This window comes from Hyaena hyaena, unplaced genomic scaffold, assembly GCF_003009895.1.
Source record: "Hyaena hyaena isolate Hyena2069 unplaced genomic scaffold, ASM300989v1 scaffold_184, whole genome shotgun sequence".
NCBI classification, from domain to species: Eukaryota; Metazoa; Chordata; class Mammalia; order Carnivora; family Hyaenidae; genus Hyaena; species Hyaena hyaena.
The window spans coordinates 528,447-549,894 of record NW_024080817.1 but is presented as its reverse complement, the minus strand read 5'-3'; positions in this window follow the sequence as shown (position 1 = coordinate 549,894).

Below are 21,448 nucleotides of genomic sequence, written 5' to 3'. Positions count from 1 at the left end.
TATTCTTCTCCTTCTGAGCCTCTAGTTATATTTATCTTATACTGTTTCATACTGTAGCAAACATATTGGATGCTTTTCCATTTTTCTCTGCTTCTTTTTCTTTGTGGTTTTGTTTAGATAATATATATTAACGTGCCATAAAGTTCACTAATTCTTTCCTCTTCTGTTTGGTCTGGTGATAAAACCATTGAATGGTTTCTTTATTTCTGATACATTATTTTTTCATTTCTGGCATCTTTCTTTGATTCTTTTTTTATAGTTTTCAGTTCTGCTGAAATTCCACATATGTTCGTGCATAATGTCTAATTTTTCCATCTAGAGCCTCTAATATATTTAATCACAGTTTTTAAGGTAATTGCCTGATAATTTCACCATCTTTGGGCTATCTTTGGATCTACTTCTACTGACTACTTCTTCTCTTGATCATAGAACACATTTCCTCGCCTCTTCACAGGTCTTGTACTTCATGATTCGATGCCAAATATTGTATGTAACACAATAGTAGAGAATAAAGTAAATAGTGTTTACCCTCAGGAAATAGCTTGCTCCTTTGGACAGGCTGCTAGTGAGCAAGGATAAGTCAATCTAATCAAGTTGAGCTGGTACTGGGTTCATCACAACTTAAGTAAGAGTCATATCAGTCACCAGCTTCAATGTTTTGAAGGCTGCATCACGATTTTCCCTTTAGCAGGGCATGGGATCTGAGCAATGGTGAGAGTCCCTGGCTTTCTCTATGCTGGAGTCCGGCCACCAACTTTCTAAACCTGACTTTTACTTCATGGGAGATTTCTCTAGCTCTCAGTCCCATACCAAACTCTGGAGGGCCACTACAGGGCATTCAGCGTTCAGTGAAAGTCCAGAGTATCTCAAGAGGTTTTTCTCTCCTCTGCTGTCCCAACCGTAGCCTTCACTAAACAGTTTGGCTGTTCTCAGCAAACACCTCATGTGCCATCCAGGGATTTCTCTCCACTTCGCTGCCTTTCCTCTAGCCTTCAGTATTCTGCTGACTAGTATTTAGGGAAGGTCTATGTACCTCTGAAGGGTTTCTGTGTGAATTCCTTCCCCACTTCCAGTGTTGTGTGGACTTCCCCGCGAACTTGATGAGAGCCTCCAGGAAAGAGTTGGCTCTGGCAGGTGCTACTCAGGACTCTAAGTCTATCAGGTGAGCCTCTGTGATTTGTTACATGTTAAATTTCAACTGGCTTTTCCTGATTCCCTTCTATAAAAGATTATTCCTCTTTGAACCACCCTGCCAAGTATGAAGCCACTATAATCTCTTCCCTCCCAGGAAGAACTTGTCACTCTCTGAAATTAAGTTCATTTAAGTTTGGCTTTTTAAAAACTATGATTTTTTGTAGCTTATTTTGCTTATTCTCATTGTTTGAGTCCCTATGATGTCTAAACTTTTTATTTTTATTTTTTATTTTTTGTCTAAACTTTTTAAAGGCAGCTTATTCTTGGGGCACCTGGGTGGTTCAGTTGGTTGAGTGTCTGACTTCCGCTTAGGTCATGATCCCTCAGTTTGTGAGTTTGAGCCCCACATCGTGCTTGCTGCTGTCAGCACAGAGCCTGCTTCAGACCCTCTGACTCCCCCCCCCCTTCCCCTGCTCATGCTCTCTTTCTATCAGAAATAAAGATAAACATTAAAAAAATAAAAGCAAGTTACTCTAAAACAAACTCTTACATGAGACCTGAATACATAAAACAGATCAAAGCTAATGTTCCAATTGAAACATACTTGGTGAGGAAAATGGGGGTGGCGGCACGGAGGTTCCCCCAGCCTCTCTGATTACTTTCTGCAGTGACTACTGGGAGAAGTTTTGACAATCACTGGTCTGATCATCAAGTGGGAATGTTTGGTCAAGTCTTAATAGTTCAGTTTACTCAATATTTCAACGTCTAACACTCTCTTTAGGTTTTACATGCCTCTACTTATGCTGCTGCCTCTCCATAGGATACTTGCCTCACTCCTAATTTCAATCACTTAGCCTTCAGGGTCCCGCTCTCTCTTAAGGAGTTCTACATCCCCAGGACTCTTATGGCACTTACCATCTGGGCTATACAATTTTGATATTGACTGTGATATGTCTTCTTCTGGTTCGACGACTGTTACTCTGCCTCTGTAGCTGGACATATTTCCTCCAGATAGAGACTATGTTGGCATTCATCTTAGGTCTTGTTTGGGGCTGGGAGAGAGAGGCAGACTGAATGTTTGCTGCTGTAACCACTCTGGGAATGTGAAAACTGTCTTTCAGCCAGGATTGTCCTATGTTCATGGTTTACATCTTTGCGTTGAAGCCCCCACAGTTTCTGCTTAAAATGAGCCTTAATTCAGATCACTGTCAGCCCTTCAGAGTCAGGAGGCTGCCTTTGTTTCCACAGCAATGCCATGAGATGTTGGGACTCTGTGTGTCTCGTTAGTATTAGTGATGCTTGAAGACTTACCATACAGTTATCGTAACTACCTCTTTCTCCCATTCTTCATCCTCTGCGCTGGCCAGGTCCACTCATGCTAGCCTAATGTTTCATCAAGCCTTGCCTCAGTGGGGTAGACTGGCTGTATTCCAGAACCACACTTCATTTGGATTAACGTGGCTAGAAGAGGCGCCAACTGAGAGCATGTCTTTTCCCTGATACGCACTGAGCTGTCAGCAACACAACTGGCCTATTGCAAGGTGGCACCTAGAATATCTAGGCAAGCTCTCGACATGTAATTGTGAGGATTTAGAATTAGTATGTTACTTTTGACTCTGCCTGATTGCTTCCCTCAGAAACAACTATTTCCGGGCATCTCTGACTCAAAGAGATTTCTGGGAGATGAAACGTCTTCTCCCATCCCCAGGGAAATCAGGGAACTTTTAACTTTCCTACACTAGGGTAAGTCAGCTAGCCCTTTTTTCTCAAGTATTTTCTTTTCGAATCTCAGGAGTTGTGGTGATAATAATACCTACCTCACAGAGTTGCCGTGAAGATTAAAAAAGGCATCAGTCTTGCTTAAATTCTATGTGTCTTCTTCAATATGCATGTTACCCATGTCTTCCATGCATGTTTCATGCATGTTCTTCAAGCCCTTTTATGAGGTAATTGGGGCCAAAACCAACAAAAGAAATACATTAACACCAAGAAGGCTGTTTTTCTTATAAGATCCAGACTTTAGGGAGTCTGGTTCCAAGTTTTAGGAACCCCGTCTGAATCCTCATTATAACATTCAGATCAAACCTGTGGCCTGGCACATCTGTAGTATGGGTACATGGACCCCGAAGTCACAGAACTTGTAAGCCAGTTGGTAAAAGGCCCCCATGTGTACACCTTTAACTTGGGAGGAGCTTTCATTACGTTTTCAGGGGCACTCTACAGTTTCCTGCCCATTTTCTTTCATCAGATTTACACATTTTCCTTAAAAATGCATTTCCACTGCAACTTTTAGTAGTGTCAGAGCCTGTGCATTTATTCTGCTCTCATTAAGTCATTCGCCCAGTTGGCATTCTGCAACTCCAAGCTACGTGCTGATAAAAGCTGAAACTTACATCCTACCCAGCAATTAGTTTGTAGGCTGGGGCTGTATTAACCAACTTAAAATGAAATGTGTTTGGTGGTATGTGTCACAGTAAGTCCAGCTGTAATTTCTCATGAACCAGGTGAATCCTGCTCTCAGGCAGTGGGTTGGGGCACACGTGGTCAGTCACCGTGTGGCTCTCCAGGAAGGTTAGAGTAAAACAGTGCATTTTCTCTCTTGTTTTCAAAGGGTTTTATTGTTGTTAAAATTCTTGGGGACTTAGACTGTACTATTTGGGCACTTTATCATCTGCATTCTGAAATGAAACCTCTTAGGGAGCAGAAGGGCTGAAACCTTGGCCGGCAACAGTGTGGAGCAAACCTGCTCTCTTACCAGCCCGAGGGGTAAGGGGATTTACTGCTCATGTAGATAAGATTCAATGTAGTTAGACACTGTCAACATGTCCCGGTGTAAATGCAGTGCCTCTCTTTGACTTTCCCAAGGGAAAAATAGATCTTGTGACATTGACTTTCATTTCTCAGCTACAGTATCTAAAGCATCTTTTCTCATAAAGGGGGCTGAGACATGGGCTTTACAAGTCTCCATTGCTGGGCAGACTCAGAAATGTAACCTGACATGCGGTTTAATTGTTCATACATGGATGTGTTTACAAATGGTTGCATAATTTTTTTAAATTTAAGTGTTGATTTTAATTCCAGTTAGTTAACATACAGTGTTATGTTAGTTTCAGGTGTACATATTCAATAGTTCATGCATCGCCCAGTGTTCATCATGGCGAGTGCCCTCCTTAATCCCCATCACCCAATTAACCCTACACCCCGCTTCCCTCCCCTCTAGTAACCATCAGATTATTTTCTATAATTAAGACTCTGTTTCTTCGATTTGATAATAAATTATATTTAAAAAAAAGAATCTGTCTCTTGCTTTGTCTCTCTTATATTTCCTCCCTTTGCTTGTTCTTCCTGTTTCTTTCTTTTCTTTTTTTTTTTTTTTTAATGTTTTATTTATTTCTAGGAGAGAGAGAGACAGCATGAGCAGGGGAGGGTCAGAGAGAGAGGGAGTCACAGACTGAAACAGGCTCCAGGCTCTGAGCTGACAGTCAGCACAGAGCCCGACGCGGGGCTCAAACCCACGAACTGCGAGATCATGACCTAAGTGAAAAGTCGGATGCTTAACCGACTAAGCCACCCAGGCGCCCCCATGTCTATATATTTAAACCTTTGAAACCAAAATAGTTAAATCTAGGTTTTACCTGGTTAGGTGTTTTTGGAGAACAACTCTCAATTTTATGTTAAGATTATTATTTTATTATTATTTTATTTTTTTAAATATATATATTTATTTATTTCTAGGAGAGAGAGAGAGAGAGAGAGACAGTGTGAGCAGGGGAGGGTCAGAGAGAGAGGGAGTCCCAGACTGAAACAGGCTCTGGGCTCTGAGCTGGCAGTCAGCACACCGCGTCTCAAAGCCACGAACCCGAGATCATGACCTAAGCGAAAGTCGGACGCTTAACCGACTAAGCCACCCAGGCGCCCCTTGTTCTTCCTGTTTCTTATATTCTACATATGCATGTAATCATATGGTATTTGTCTTTCTCTGACTTGTTTTGCTTAACACTATACCCTCCAGTTCCATTCACGGTGTTGCAAATGGCAACACTGCATCCTTTTTTATGGCTGAATAATATTCTATAGTTGCAGGCACTGTTTCAAATGTAAATTTACACTGAGAGAAAATGGAGGCCTATCTATAGGAAATAAGTATTTGCTACTGATGGCATTAGTATCAGTTAAGATTATGATGCCAGTGGCTCCTCAGAGGAAGGAATGACCTAAGCTCCACTGTAGCCCATTTTGTGCTTGACTTAATTGTACTTTTAGGTGGTTATTTCATTTATTCATTCATTCAACACTTTGTGCAGGCACTCTGTTGGGTACTGAAGATGTACCTTGAAAAGCATACATTGTCCCTTTAAGAGATTATAGCAGGATGGGACAGACAAAATGAGCAGGTAGTTGCTATACTGTAAGAAAGAGGGGAGGTGGAGAAACACAACAGAAGGATTCGGCCTCTGGGTAGAGGCCTGCAAAGAAGAGAGGGTCCTGGAGAAAGTGACCGCAGCTTTATTTTACAATATTTGGTGTATAAGGATTTGTTTCTCAAGTCTCCCCTGTTGCTTAAAATTTTCCTCCTGTTTTTCCATGTTTATTCTTCTACGTGAACTTTGTATTGTTATATCAAATTTAAGCTACATTTACAGATTAATTTAGGTAGAATCACTGTCTTTATCAGGATTGAGTTTTCTGACATAAGAACCATCTACTTTCCTCCATTTGTTCACATTTTTTATAAAGATTTTTAGGGGCGCCTGGGTGGCTTAGTCGGTTAAGCGTCCGACTTTTGCTTAGGTCATAATCTCGCAGTTCGTGGGTTCGAGCCCCGCGTCGGGCTCTGTGCTGACTGCCAGCTCAGAGCCTGGAGCCTATTTCGGATTCTGTATCTCCCTCTCTCTCTGACCCTCCCCTGCTCATGCTGTCTCTCTCTCTCGCTCTCCCCTAGAAATAAATAAAAATATTAAAAAAAAAGATTTTTAGTAGCATTTTATCAGTTTATGTTCTACATTTGTCTTTTTGTGGTTCTTGCTAGATATTCTCCCCACATATTTTTTGTTGTTGTGATTGGGGTTTTTAAATGATGGTTTATAAGAAATTAGTTATAGTAAATAAGAAAGCTGGTGAATTTTGGATATTTATGTTTTACCTGGTCAAAGAGTGATCATGCCAGACATAGGTGACTCCCCCTCCCATTTACGGATTGCCTTAGGTTAAGTCCCCTGGGAACCAGATCTGCAGATAGGCCTGTGTGCAGGAGATTTTCTGGAAGGTTCCCTCAGGAAAGCAACTGTAAGGAGTGAGGGAAGCAGGATCGGGAGAGGGGGAAATAGAGCCACAGTACGGTTACAGCAGAGACCTCAGCTGGTCCCCTAGGGACCTATAGAGCTGGGATGGCCCTTCCAACTTGTCCTGAATTGAGACACACAGGCTAGGTCTTTGACCCCGTCTACTGCACGTTGGATGTGGACTTCCCTTGAGAAGCCTTGAGAAGGAAGTGTGAACTTGGGTCAGGCAGTTTCCTTCAGCAGAGAGCCATCTCAGAGGCCACTGGAAGTCAACACTCCTGGCTACTAAGGGATCTGGTGCCTCAGTCCTGAAAGGGAGAGCTGGGCGGTACTCCATGGCAGGCATTACACTAATATTTTCCAATTTCTGATTCCTAAATGATTAGGCAGTCAAGGACACCAGTAATACCGATAAGCCCAGGAGGTCAAAAACACATAGGTAGCTATCCTTTTCTTTACATTTCTTTACATTTAAAGACTTACTTAAGTTTACCTTTTAGAGATTTGTAAAGGTGTTTCACTATAAGCATGGTACAGATCACAAAGTTTTTTGAAAACAGATAACCCTCGTTTTGAACTCATTTTGGTGCTCTTTGAGGCATTAAATAATATTGATCCTCAGTATAAGGAGACATACCAAGAATAAGGTAGTGTGTCTTCAGTGCAAACATTATTGGATGAATTTTAAAATGCCTTGACTAGACCAGACCTGCTGAAAAAATCCTCACTCCCCTCAAAACACATTCAAAGTAAGAATTAAAGATAAAGCCATTTCTTTGCTTTTTTCTCTTCTACGTATTGAGGTATAATGTACTTAAATAAGATGTGTCTATTTTAAGTATAGATTTTGATGAGCTTTGACAAATGTATACACCCATGCAATCACCACTATAATGAATGGATAAGACATGAAGACATTCCACTCCCCTGTCTTCTCCCCCTCCATCCCCAGGCAACCCCTGATCTTCTTTCTGTTTCCATAGTTAAGTTATAAGAGTTTCACGTATACAGACACATAGACCATGCATTCTTTAATATCTGGTGTCTTCCTTTACATTTGGCATTTTACAGATAGCTTTTATTGAGGTATAATTTGCACACAGTATAATTGATTCATTTTAAATATACAGTCTACTGACTAGATAAATGTATGCATCATGTAATCACTGCCACAATCAAGATAAGCTCTAGAACATTTCCATGGCCCTGCAAAATGCCCTCATTGCTCTCTGCAGTCAATTCCTTATCTGCAGAGCTTAAGCTGCTGCCAATCCCATCATGTCACATATTTCCCACCAGACCTTGTTTCCTCACTTTTAGAAGGTCCATTTGGATCTTTTTCCCAGTCTCCTAGTTTTTTCGTCATTGCATGCATGCTTTCTTTTATTTCTTTAAACATGTTTATAAGATTTTAAAATCTTAATCTTTTCATTTTTATTTATTTATTTTTTTAATGTTTTATTTATTTCTAAGAGAGTGAGAGGGAGAGAGAGAGCGAGAGGAAGGGAGGGTCAGAGAGAGAGAGACACACACACAGAATCTGAAACAGGCTCCAGGCTCTGAGCTAGCTGTCAGCACAGAGCCCGATGTGGGGCTCGAACCTACACACTGCGAGATCATGACCTGAGCTGAAGTCAGACGCTTAACTGACTGAGCCACCCAGGCGCCCCCATCTTTTCATTTTTAATCATTTAAAATCCTGGTCTACTAATTCCCATTATCTTTGTCATTTGATTGATTTTTCTCCTGGTTGTAGGTTAAATTTGTTTCTTTACATGTTTTGTGAATTTTTATTGGGTGCTGGGCATTGCAAATTTTATTTTTCTGAATGCTCATTTTACTATATTCCTTTAATGAATTCTTTTCCCCTCCTGACAAGCACTTATTACTTGGCATCAGTTTTATCAAGGCTTTCTTTGAAGCTTGTTACAGTGGGTTAAAGGCTCCAAGGGACTCCATGCAGATTTCTATGGTTCTTTCTCTGCATGGCTCCCTTTTCTTCATAGATTCTGCCCAACAGTTACCTTGGGCTCCCCAAATTCATATCTTTGTCTTTGTCACTCAGAAAGATAGCCAGGCTCTTTTTACACTACATCTCCAGAAAGTTCTTCCAAGCAGAAAGCTTTGCCAATAGTAGGGTCTTTTTTCTTTGTTTTCATTTTGTCAGGAAGAAAACCCTATCACTTATTGTATGATGTCTGAACACAGCTAGTTCCGGTATTTTCTACGGTTTTTTAGTAGCTTATGGCTGGATGATAGTTCTGGAAACTCTCAGGGTAACTTTTACATAATTCTTTTTAAAACATATGTAAACATCACTGGTATTTTAAATTCATTTTGTGATCCAGTTTTTTTTAGGATATGAATTTTGTTTCCATAAATAGGGTCTCAATTTCATGTAATGGAAACGAGGTCATTGACCTTTTTGTGGTTTAAAACATAAGACCATTTAGATTGTAGTTCAGTGGTTCCTAGTGCCCTCAGATATAATACATTCTGTACCTTGTTAGGAATAACAATAATTTCAGCATTAGTGTGGAAAAACATTTTGCCTGGTTATTAGAATAATAAGCCTGAAACTCACAAAACAAAAAATGAGGTAGACTTTAGTCATCATTGGAAATAAAACTACACACATTAGAAATTAACTAAGGAAGTTGGTATTTCTGTTCCCTTTTAGTCTTTTCTCTTTCTGCACGCCTGATTTGCTTGCTTTAAATGACTTATGCACATGAATAATCTCCGCCAAAGAATCAAGGTAAACTATGTCCCAACCATGAATAATTGCCCATGTACTCAGTATTTAAAAATAAACCATAATGTATCTAAAGAAATCAGCAGTGAAACTAAACAGAGATAAATATCCAGGTAGCATTGAGTTTGTAAGTCACTTCTGGCCAGAAGAAGGATCTATCTGTGCTCCTACCAAGCGCGTCTGGCTCCCTACTGCAACACCCTTAGAACGACCCACCCAGGGAGTAGAGAGTCACCTTGTCATGAACCTTTAGGCTAGAAGGGATGTTATAATTGGTGCCCTCCTTCATTCTAGAGTAGAGCTAACGAATTTTCAGTGCCCAGGAGGTTGCCACTGTAGCTGTTGTCTTCTAGCTAGAAGGGAAGGTAGATCCCTGGTATACTCACATGCCCAGGATGCATTTTTCATAAAAATCGTTCACAAGTAAGAGTGAGTATAGTTGCAAACAAGTTATCATACTCCAATCTGCATATAGTAAGGGCTAAATTGGCTTTTGAGTTGAATGAGGAACTTGAGTTTCTGAGACAGTGTGAGTTTCAAATGACAGGGAGTCCTTTACCTGTATTCACTATAGGAGTTTCTACAGTTACAGGGTTGCAAGATTCATAGGGAAGCCAAGGTGAGAGGTGAACAAAAACTACCAAAGCCTGGAAATATTCACTAATGATCTGACAACCAGCCATCTGACCTTGACACTAGAGTATTTCTCAGCTCATCATGTCCAGTCCTTTTTTGGCCTGTCTCTTGCTGGTGGTCAGGTCTTGTTAACATACAACAACAAAATACAAATACAAAGGATTCAGGAACTTGTAAAATGGATGAAGGTAAATTGGAGAATTGTTGGAATCACACTCAAAGCTTTGAACAACAAAAGTCTGGCAGACTTAACCTGGTGAACAACCAAACAAGAGAAATCTAGTATGGGTGAGGACAGGATATATCCCTGGGCAGAAAATGATTTGATTGTCAAAGGATTAAGGGAAGCATTGGTGAAGTTAACAATGTTCTAGGGTTTTTTTTTTCCTAATTATTTTCTTTATGATCATACATGAATACCAAGCCAAACATGAATGTCAAATGAACTATGTCTTATTAGGCTATCATGCAATTGGCTTGAAAAATAATAATCTGCCTTTTGAGACAATCCTCATGCAATTGATCTTTAAAAATTTTTAACTTATTATTTATTTTTTAAAGTTAATTTATTTTCGAGAGAGAGAGGCATAAGTAGGGGAGGAGCAGAGGGAGAGAAGGAGACACAGAATCCAAAGCAGGCTCCAGGCTCTGAGCTGTCAGCACAGAGCCCCACATGGGGCTCAAACTCCCTAACAGTGAGATCATGACTTGAGCCAAAATTGAACGCTTAACTGACTATGCCACCCAGGCACCCCTACAACTGATTTTTTTTTTTTTAAATCCAGGCATAATTGAAATTGAGCATAAATTTTGTTAAATATAACATAAATTTATCTTTCATAGGTTCTAGTTTTATTATTTAAGATTAAGTTCTTATGAAACTAGTTTTATATTTAGCGTGAAATTTTGGTTCCCATTTTGCAAAGACTTAACTGACCTTTAGCCAGTTGTGTTACTGTACCTTTTTACAAAAGCAATTTGGTGTTGTTATCCTTTAGTAAATTAAAGGCCATAAGGACATGCCCTCTGGTGACTTTCCTAGTATGGAGACTTTGAGATGAATATTTATCTGGAGGTCTTCAGAGATGCAAAATTACTACCTCATTAATAGGCAGTAGGTATAACCCATAGTTTGGTCCAACAGCACTTTTAGGTGGTCTTTATGGAAAGGAAGGGAGGACCCTGCAAATCCAGAAGCTAGAAGGTGACCCTGCTACGTATGGTCTGCCATCTTTGGCCTCAACTCTCTCTTCCGCCTACACTGCATGTCTCACCTCTTACCTTCTCCACTCTTTTTTGTTTTTTAAAGAGAATGAGAGAGAGAGAGAGAGAATCTTAAGTAGGCTCCTCACTCAACCTGGAGCCCCATGAGGGGCTCGATCCCACAACCATGGTATCACAACCTGAGCTGAAATCCAGTCAGACACTCAACTGACTGCGCCCCTCATCTTTTCTAGTCTTATTTCCTTTTCTTTTACAAAACACTCTCTTTTCTGGCCCTAATACATTCTGGTCATGACAGAAATCATCCTGGTAGTTCTCCGAGTATGTTGTCCAGCCCTGGACATTCACAACCAGATATGAATTACTCACGTCACCATCTTTAGGTACAAACATAGTTACATGTCTTTTGTTTCATCTCTCCAGTGATGCACTAGAGGTGACATTTCTCTTTAGCAGGAAGTTCATATTTCTTGCTCTTGATCTCACCTATTCCTGCTCCCACAACTACTTGAGCATCTTAGAGGCTTGTTCAGTCCAAAGGGTCAGTCTTGTCCCCAAATGCCAGTAGATAGAGAACTGGAAATCCTGATTAGTCTGCTAGTGGCCTTCAGTTGATGGTTGCCAAGACTCATTTTTAACCTTATAGTGGTTTCATGGTAGAAAATGGACCTGAAACACTGTTTCTTCATTGAATCCTTTAAGGCTGCCCTTTTGCATCTAGATCTTCGTGTTTTTTTTTTTTTAATTTTAATGTTTATTTCTTTTTTGAGAGAGAGACAGAATGTGAGTGGGGGTGGGGGAGGGGCAGAGCGAGAGAGGGAGACACAGAATTCAAAGTAGGCTCCAGTTGGGGCGCCTGGGTGGCTTAGTCAGTTAAGCGTCCGACTTTCGCCTGGGTCATGATCTCACGGTTCGTGGGTTCGAGCCCCACGTCGGGCTCTGTGCTGACTGCCAGCTCAGAGCCTGGAGCCTGTTTCAGTCTGTGACTCCCTCTCTCTCTGACCCTCCCCTGCTCACGCTGTCTCTCTCTCTCTCTCCTAGAAATAAATAAAACATTAAAAAAAAAATTTTAAAAAAACAAAAAAAAACCAAAGTAGGCTCCAGGTTCCGAGCTATCAGCACAGAGCCTGATAGGTCTCGGGGCTCAAACCCAGGAACCATGAGATCATGACCTGAGCTGAAGTCAGACGCTCAACTGACTGAGTCCCCCAGCTCCCCCGATCTTCCAGGTGTTCATGGCTCCAGTGGTAAATTTTTTTGTAAGTTTATACTCAGATGCTTAACCAGGTGATCCCAGAGTCCAGTCTTGGTGTAAGAAATGTTGTGCCTGGACAGGTTTGCAGCCTCAGCCATCCTTGCCCGACCCCCCCCACCCCATCCATGCTCCTTTCCCATCCACGTGGTGCCAGAGTAGAGTCAGTCCAAACTCCCCAGGCCTTCCAAGTGGTGTCCTTTTGGTCCCCCAGGGCTCCTCTTGTACCAACAAACCTTAGTTAAGAGTCTTCCAACCTATTGGCTAACTTCCCAATAAAAGGGAACCTTGAAGATTTTGTTTCTGTGGCAGTTAGGGAGCCCCGAAGTCTGTGAACTTACAAGGCACATCATCTCATTAAAACCCTTTATCTTAGGGGCCGCCTGGGTGGCTCAGTCGGTTGAGTGTCCGACTTTGGCTCAGGTCATGACCTCCTGATTCACGAGTTCAAGCCCCACGTCAGGCTCTGTGCTGCTAGCTCAGAGCCTGGAACCTGCTTTGGATTCTGTGTCTCCTTCTTTCTCTGGCCCTCCCCTGTTTGTGTTCTCTCTCTCTTTTCTCAAAACTAAATAAACATTAAAAATTTTTTAAAAACCCTTTATTTTAGAAAGGGTGAAGAAATAAATAAAGACGAGGGCCCAAAACATAACAGCTGGACAAGACCTTTTCAATTTTAGCACAGTGTTCTACATACACGAGTTCAATAATATTATGGCATAATCAATCACTCTCTCCCCAGAAAGTTTTATCTTACATTTTGTTTGCCTGAAGGAGAATCAAAACAAGCCATGGGCTTCTTGGAATTGTAAGACCATCCGTTTATACGTCTTGCTTTGTTAAATATGATGAGAGCGTTAGATGGGAGCTGAATTTTGAAGCCACGTACCAAATATACACTTTTTCTACCAAATTTTTAAAATTATTTCAAGGTCAACCAATATTTTTTTTAAAACATAAAAGGAGAAAAGGTAGTGGAAAATCAAATTGTCATATATATTTGTTTATGTGTATGAAGCTAATATAGTAAAGTAACGTGGCTGTCTCTTTTGAATATCACCTTGTTGTGTGGATTCCTCTGATTCTGAGATGGGCCCAAACCATGGGGGGCATGTTAAGATGGTGAACTGAAAGTCCTGTCTGATTTTTTTGTCTCTTGATACCTCTTTATATCTTTTCATGTAGAATCGTATTTCTGGTTGGTTCTTTGGTAGTTCTTCTCAGGCGATGTGGCCACAGTTTCCTTCCCTTATCATGGAGCTGTACCTTTTCCAAGCTTGAAAATGTTACAGCAAAAACTAATTTGTGGGTGCACACTTCCTCCCTCGCAGATGTGTGAAACAGGCAGCTTGGACATGTCCGTAAATTTACCCATTTGCAGACCGTTGAGCTACAGTTTGAACTAATCACAGTAAGCTGTTAATACTGCTTTCCCCCAGATGAATGGTGCTTACCCACCGGACACTGGCCTAACTAAGAACGTGAAGTATGGGCCACTCAAATGACTCTCCCCCGACTTCTGCAAAATCTCTCTAAATCCTTTCCAGACTATCAAGTTCACCCAGACTGGTAAGACACCGCTGTTAGAGTCCCCTGCTAGCGTTCAATCTGCCTCATTATGCACCCTGCTACATTTTTTTGCCTTTGGATACAGCTCAGCGCCTGGCACATAATGAGCAGTCAGGAAATATTTCTTGAGTTAAAAAAATTTAAAAAATTCATGACCCGATTAGATGGAGAGCTCTGACCTGAGCTAAATGGGAATAACAAGAGGTGGAGTGGAGGGTTGGTGAGGGTGGGGTGTGCCACGGGCAAATGTAAGTTCTGGGAGTGGTTCCGGCTGGTTTCACAGACAAATGCAAACATTCGATAACCCTGTAAATAGACTGCTATACAGTTATATAAATGGCACACTTAGCCTGTGGTTAAAGTGCTAAAATAACTATGAAAAATGAAAGAGTCCATCAAGCAAATGGTTGTTTTGCCTACGTGAAAGTCAAACAACCAATCTGACTGATTTTTTTTCTCCTCTGAATTGACCCTGTTGTTTTGTGACCCGATGCTATAGTGCAAACTGCCAACTTACGGCAATGCTGAGAGTGCTTATAACAGAGTTCTGGAGGCTCCTGTCTGAAAAATGGAGCAAAGTAGGCTTTGCTCAGCCATGACGCTGGCTCAGGAAATGTTTGTGCAAGTCAGCGACTGAGGTTGTTTTATCACCGAGGCTATTGGATGGTTTCCACGTGGCGGGCATGATCTACATTGAAGGGAGAAACAGGAAGGATATAAAGGTGGAAGTTCGGTTCCATATTTTGATCTCTTCAATTTAAAGGCAATTCCTTTCAAGCTGTAGTAGAGAAAGATTGGTTTATGTATCTGTGTAAATAGGCACTTGCTTAAAGTCCCGGCTGCAGGCTGAACAATGGTCCCCCAAAAGATCCAAGTTCAAATCCCAGGCACCTGAGACTGCACTGCCTTTCATGGCAAAGGTCCTCTTCCCCCAATGCCCGCATTCTGCTCCTCTCCCCTCCCCTCCCTCCTCCTCCTCCCCCCTTCCCTCTCCCCCTAACCCTTCCCCTCTTCCTCCTTGCTCTCCTCCTCCTCCTCCTTCTTTGCTTGTAGCCAGCATTCATTCATTGGACATTCTGGCATTTTCGGAGTGTTGGTGGTGTTAGCGGCAGCAGCAGTGTCAAAAGGAGTCTTTTCTGTATCCTTCACTTGAGGTAGGCAGACAGACAGCGTCTTTATAAGACCCCTACATCCACCTCTTCACACCTGCCCTTTTCAGCCAAATCTAGGATTCTGGGGCTTTTCTTTTTTCTTTATATTTTTTAAAAATTTTAATGTTTTTTATTTATTTCTGAGAGAGAGAATGACAGTGTGAGCAGGGGAGGGGTCAGAGAGAGAGGGAGACACAGAATCTGAAACAAGCTCCAGGCTCTGAGCTGGCAGTCAGCACAGAGCCTGACATGGGGCTCGAACCCATGGACTGTGAGATCATGACCTGAGCCGAAGCCGGATGCTTAACCAACTGAGCCACCCAGGTGCCCCCCTGGGGCTTTTCTAAACTCCGTCTCTGAGAATACTTGTTAGTTTCCTAGGGTGGCTGTAACAAATTACCAAAATTTGATGGCTTAAAACAATAGAAATGTATTCTTTTGGGGCCAGAAGTCTGACATCAAGATGTCTGCAGGGCCGTGTGCTCTCAGAAGATCCAGTAGAGAGTCTGTTCCATCCCTTTCTCCTTGCCTCTGGGGTTTGCCAGCAATGCTGTGTCTGCCCAGGGTCTGCCTCTGGCTCCATGTGGCCTCCTCCCTGCGTGTCAGTGCTTGTGTCCCTTCTCCCCTTCTGGTAATGACACAAGGGACATTGAATTAAAGGCCCACCCTACTCCAGTATGACCTCATCCAAACTTACATCTTAATTACATCTGCAAAGACCTGTTTCCAAAGAAGGTCACTTTCATAGGTTTCCAGGGTTAGGACTTAACATATCTTTTGGGGGAACACAATTCAGCCCTTAAGAGCCCTCTTTCCATAGGCATCTACTCTCAGCTTGCTCAGCTGGCCTTTGAGATGGTACTTGATGTCAGTGGCTGTTCCTGTCCTTCTTGGGTAAAAGGGCAGCTTATGGTAGGAATATACATTAAAAATAGGTCAATGGGGCGCCTCGGTGGCTCAGTCAGTTAAGCGTCCGACTTCTGCTCAGGTCATGATCTCATGGTCTGTGAGTTCGAGCCCTGCGTCGGGCTCTGTGCTGACAGCTCAGAGCCTGGAGCCTGCTTTGGATTTTCTGTCTCCCTCTCTCTCTGCTCCTCCCCTGCTTGCCCTGTCTCTCAAACAATGAATAAATGCTAAAACATTTTTTTTTTTAAAATAGGTCACTAACGTCCTGGAGCAGGAGCTTAATAAGGCTGGTGCTGGTGCGGGAAGGAAAGTCCCTAATTTTGAGAAGCTCTGGGGACTGCAGCAGCCAGAGGCGCCGAAACCCATTTCTGCATTGCCGTCAACATGTCTTGGCTCAGATCTGACTGTTGCTTTTTGCAGCCTCCCGGCACGAGTGACTTCCCATCTCTTTTCACCAATTTTGCTCCCCACCTCAACAGTAGCTTGCTTTTGAGTTGGCTTTTCCAGGCCTGATTCTGCCCCTTGACCTTTCCGCTGCATGGCTCACTGCTAAGTGACACGTTCTTGTCATGTTCCTTAGCTCTCGTGCTGCTATGGTCCACCGTGTGTCTGTGTGCCCCCCAAGTCATATATTGAAATCCTGCCCCCGAAGGTGATGGTATTAGCACATGAAGCCTTTGGGAGGTGATAAGGTTTAGATGAGGTCATGAGCGTGGAGCCCTCATCATGGGATTAGTGCCCTTATAAGGGAAGAAAGAAATACCAGAGAACCGTGTCTCTCTATTTCTGTCTCTCTGTTCCCCGTCTCTCTCTCTTTCCACCCTACGAGGACACAGGGAGAAGATTCCGAGGTAGGAGGAGGCCCCCACCAGGAACTAAGTCTGCCAACACCTCCCTCTTAGACGTTTAGCCTCCAGAACTGCGAGAAACGAATGTCTGTTGTTGAAGCCACCCAGTCCATGGTATTTTGTTATAGCAGCTCGAGCTGACTAAGCCATGAGTCTTATGGAGAGAGTCTGAGTGACTCAGGCCCTTTGAGACAGGCTCCCGGGGAGGCCTTGGGAGGGCCAAGCCTGGGATGGGAGGTAGGTACGTTAATCTCCCCTGGCCTCAGGGCTGTGTGAGTGTGTGCGCGCATGTGTTGCTTTTTAATAGGACAAGGTGGTCTAACCCAAAGGCCCCCTCTGTGGCATTTGAAGCTTACTGAGGGCTGCTGACACCCCCAAGGTTAAAACACAGCAAAGAGGCTGCCTTGGTTCTTTTGGGCTGGAGTTCCCACCAGGTTAGGGACCGGGTAGAATGTAGTGGGGCTCTCAGCATCCTGACGATCTTTGATGGCATTTCTGTGCTGGCATAGGGACTTGTGCCCCTGACATGATGGCAGGGGGTGGGGGGGTCTGTGGAGGAAGAGAGTACTGACAGACCCAGGACACTCACTGAGGCTTGGTACCCAAGTGTGAAGGCCAGATCTGTGGATTCACACTCCTTTGTTTTGGGTTGCTTTTTAAGCTGCTGAGGCGCACACTCAGTTCCACGATGAGCAGAGGCGGTCAACTTACGGCTCTGGTGTTGAGTCTATTCCAACTTGGAGATGTAAGAGCCCCTCTTCAAGTGTAAAGAAACCCCTTTGCTCACATAACTGAAATTTTAAGTACCTCTCAGGTCTGGTTTCAAGTCTGGCAAGAAAACAAAAATCTTTCTCACCATTTCCTAGATTGGGTCTCCCTTGTATGTTTGCAACAAGCACAGTTAGCAGAAGCCTCTACTATTTCTGGAGACAAAATGAATAGGGGCCAGTTCGGCCCTAGCAGCTCAGTAGCATCTTGCTGGCCTTCATGTAATCACAGCTGTGGAATGTTCTGGCTCCTCTTGCTGCACCAGAAAGCCTGATCACAACAGGAGATGGAAATGTAGGCTGGACATATCTGAGGAGTAACACTGACAGAGCTGAGGTGTATATAGGCCTATAAATCCTTGAAAGTCATTGATGGGAAAGAACTTGTTTCCTCCAATCTTCTAGTCTCCCCATTTGAAAGAATGCACTTCACAGCACAGTTGACATGAGTTCCAGGTTCCAAAACAAGCAGAACTGAGAATCTCCTTCTTTCTAGAAAGAAGGAAAGCACATGGCATTTAAGGACAGTTTATACAGACTCAGAGAACACAAGCAGTAAAGGGTTAAATGGCAACAAGACCCGACAGCAGTTTAATTATCTCCTCAGACCCCTCTGCCTGGCTGTCCATGGGATAGAAAAAATAGAAGAAATAGTGTTAGCCCGCTAGGAACTTACCGTCCAGCTGGGGAGAGAAGCCATCACTCAGGGAAGGATTAGACAGCATTCAAGTGGTTAAATGACATTTTAGAAGAGAGCAATGGGGATGCCTGGGTGGCTCAGTCTGTTAAGTGTCAATGTTGGCTCAGGTCGTGATTTAGCAGTTCATGAGTTCAAGCCCCGCATCAGGCTCTGTGCTTACAGCATGGACCTTGGAGCCTGCTTTGGCTTTTCTCTCTCCTTTTCTCTCTGCCCCTCCTGCTCACACTCTGTGTGTGTGTGTTTCTCTCTCTCTCAAAAATAAATAAACATTTAAAAGAATTTAAAAGACAGCAACAGCAGAACAGCAGTTCTTTAACAACATGGTTTTGAACTGTATGGGGCCACTTATATGCAGATTTTTTTTGATCTAAAGAAAACTTATGCATATTTATTTATTTATTTATTTATTTATTTTTAATGTTTTTATTTATTTCTTAGAGAGAGAGAGACAGCTTGAGCAGGGGAGGGTCAGAGAGAGAGGGAGTCACAGACTCTGAAACAGGCTCCAGGCTCTGAGCTGGCAGTCAGCACAGAGCCCGACGCAGGGCTCGAACCCACGAACCACGAGATCATGACGTAAGGAAAGTCGGACGCTCAACCGACTAAGCCACCCAGGCGCCCCACATATTTATTTTGTTAAATACAGGAGAGTACTGAAAATGTATTTTCTTTCTTAAGATTTTAATAATATTTTTTTCCCTATAGCTCACTTTATTGTAAGAATGCAGTACATAACACATATAGCATACAAAATATATGTTAATTGCCTGTTTATGTTATTAGTAAGGCTTCCAGGTAATAGTCGGCCATCAGTAGTTCAGTTTGGGGAAATCAAACTTGGGTGACTCATTTGGAGTCATCCAAGCATCCAACTCTTGATTTTGACTCAGGTTACGATCCCATAGTTTGTGAGGTGGAGCCCCACGTCAGGCTCTGCACAAACAACGCAGAGCCTGCTTGGGATTCTCTCTCTCCCTCTCTCTTTGCACCCCCCCCCCACTTGCTAGCTCTCTCTATCTCAAAATAAATTTAAAAACTTAAAAAGAGTTATATAGGGATTTTCAACTGTGTGGATGGTCAGTGCCCCCAATTCCCAAGTTGTTCATGTGTCAACTGTATTTTACTGTAATCCCGGTATAATCATCAAAGCCACTCTCTCCACTGTCATTGTTCTGCACTGCCAAAGGAAGGAGCCATGACTTTAGGTTGTAATGGGTGGAGACAAAGCAGGGATAGGCCGTGGGAATGGCCGGAGGTTTACAGATGAGAAAGTAGGAGTCTTTCTGGGTGGGCAGATGAAGTGGGGAGAAGGCAAAGAGGAGAGATTGAAAGGTATGCTTAGGAAAAACAGAATTATAGAGATGTTGGGGAAAGCTTGGGCCTTTGGTCTTCATATTTTACAAATACTCCAAGAGAAGTAGAAGGAAAAACATACATTCTACAACGTCTGGGTTTTGTAATAACTGCTGGTAATCTGGGCTTGTGTACTGTCAAGTATTTATAGGCATGCTTTATCGTAAAACTTCAAATAAAATATTGTATACAATGATGCTGAGATATAAACCGTACAAAACATCCAAATGTTAAAGGCCAATTCTTGTACAATTTCTCTGATAAGTCCTTTCGTGTCAGGTCTTTTGGCTTTTTTTTTTTTTTTTAATCATAGGAGGAAATGTTGCCTTATCCAGAGCGCTTTGAAATATCTCACATGGGAATGTTTCTCAATGAGAAAACAATTATGTAATTCCACTAATGTTTGCCTCCCTTCTGTACACCTTAATTTACTAGAAGCTAAGGGACTTCCCAGAAATCTCTTCAACTCCAAGATAGGACTTCTGAGTGTCACCCTAAGGTAGGAAAACAGATGGTTTTAGATCCAGAGCTTTGTGCCCGTTTACCAAGAGTCAGCTGCCTGACTCACATTCAGCCATGTGAAGCTGGCTTCTAGCAAACAGACCTCGTAAAGACCAGAATCCTTAGAAACTACTTGCCATCCAGATCCTAAGTTCTTTTTTTTTTTAAATTTTTAAAAATGTTTTATTTATTTCTAGGGGAGAGAGAGACAGCGTGAGTAGGGGAGGGTCAGAGAGAGAGGGAGTCACAGACTGAAACAGGCTCCAGGCTCTGAGCTGGCAGTCAGCCCAGACCCCGACGCGGGGCTCGAAGCCACGAACCGCGAGATCATGACCTAAGCGAAAGTCGGACGCTTAACCGACTAAGCCACCCAGGCGCCCCCAGACCCTAAGTTCTTGCCCTTCTCCCAACTAACTTTGCAAGTGATGCACATAGAGTTTGCCAACCTGCGAAGTGGGAAGTACAAATGGCACCTCGGAGCCATGGTGTCTCTTGGTCCTTCTGCCCCTGCGGGGACAGCACAGAGCTGGCTCAGAAGGCTCTGCTTACACCCAGAGAGCATTTAGGCCATGTGCCCAAAGCCAGCCTGGTCAGCCTCAGAGCCCGGTCCTGGCCCTTCCCTTTCTGGAGGCACAGGTCACGGTTTGACAAAGCCCATTGAAATGGAAGCCTCTACCCAGAAGTTCATGGTTTACTGATGAATATGTCCCATTGTGAGTCTATGTGTGTCTTTGTTGCCCGTGGGTTTTCTGTGAAAGGCCTGTTTGTATATGCTAATTGAGAGGATTTAAGTGGGACCGAGTTGCTGCTTTCTGCCAAGCAAAGACTGACGTGAGGTTTTCCAGGGCCCAAGCTGAGAAGACCAGAACCCCTACAACCTGGTGTTCGTTGAAAAGGACAGGGAGAGAAGTGAGCAGAAGTAGCAAGACAGAACATGGAGAAGAAAAGTCTGGGTAAGCAGAAAGCCTGTGTTCACAGAGGCCACCCTGGGAGATGGCGGTGACGAGGGAGGGGAGAAGAACCTGAGTCAGGCTGATGGCACCTGCCCAGGGGCTTCTACGGAGGCTGGGCTCATCTCCCCTTCCTGGAGTCTTCCCTCCCTCTACCACAAGGTGCCTAGTGTCCCATGCTTCAGTATATCAATCATGTCTTTTATTGTCTATCTACTGACGCTTGGACATCTGGGGCCTTGTGACCCTGGAGGCTGGGACTTTCCCAGGGCAGGCCAGTTCCTAAAGACAGTCAACAACTCGCCTCCAAGTGCGCTTGTCAAATACCAAACAACCAATCCAGGGCCTACGTCCCGACACCTCCTTTCCCAAGCTTTCATGCTCTGGGCCACTATGCATCCACCCCACGGCCAGCTACCAGGC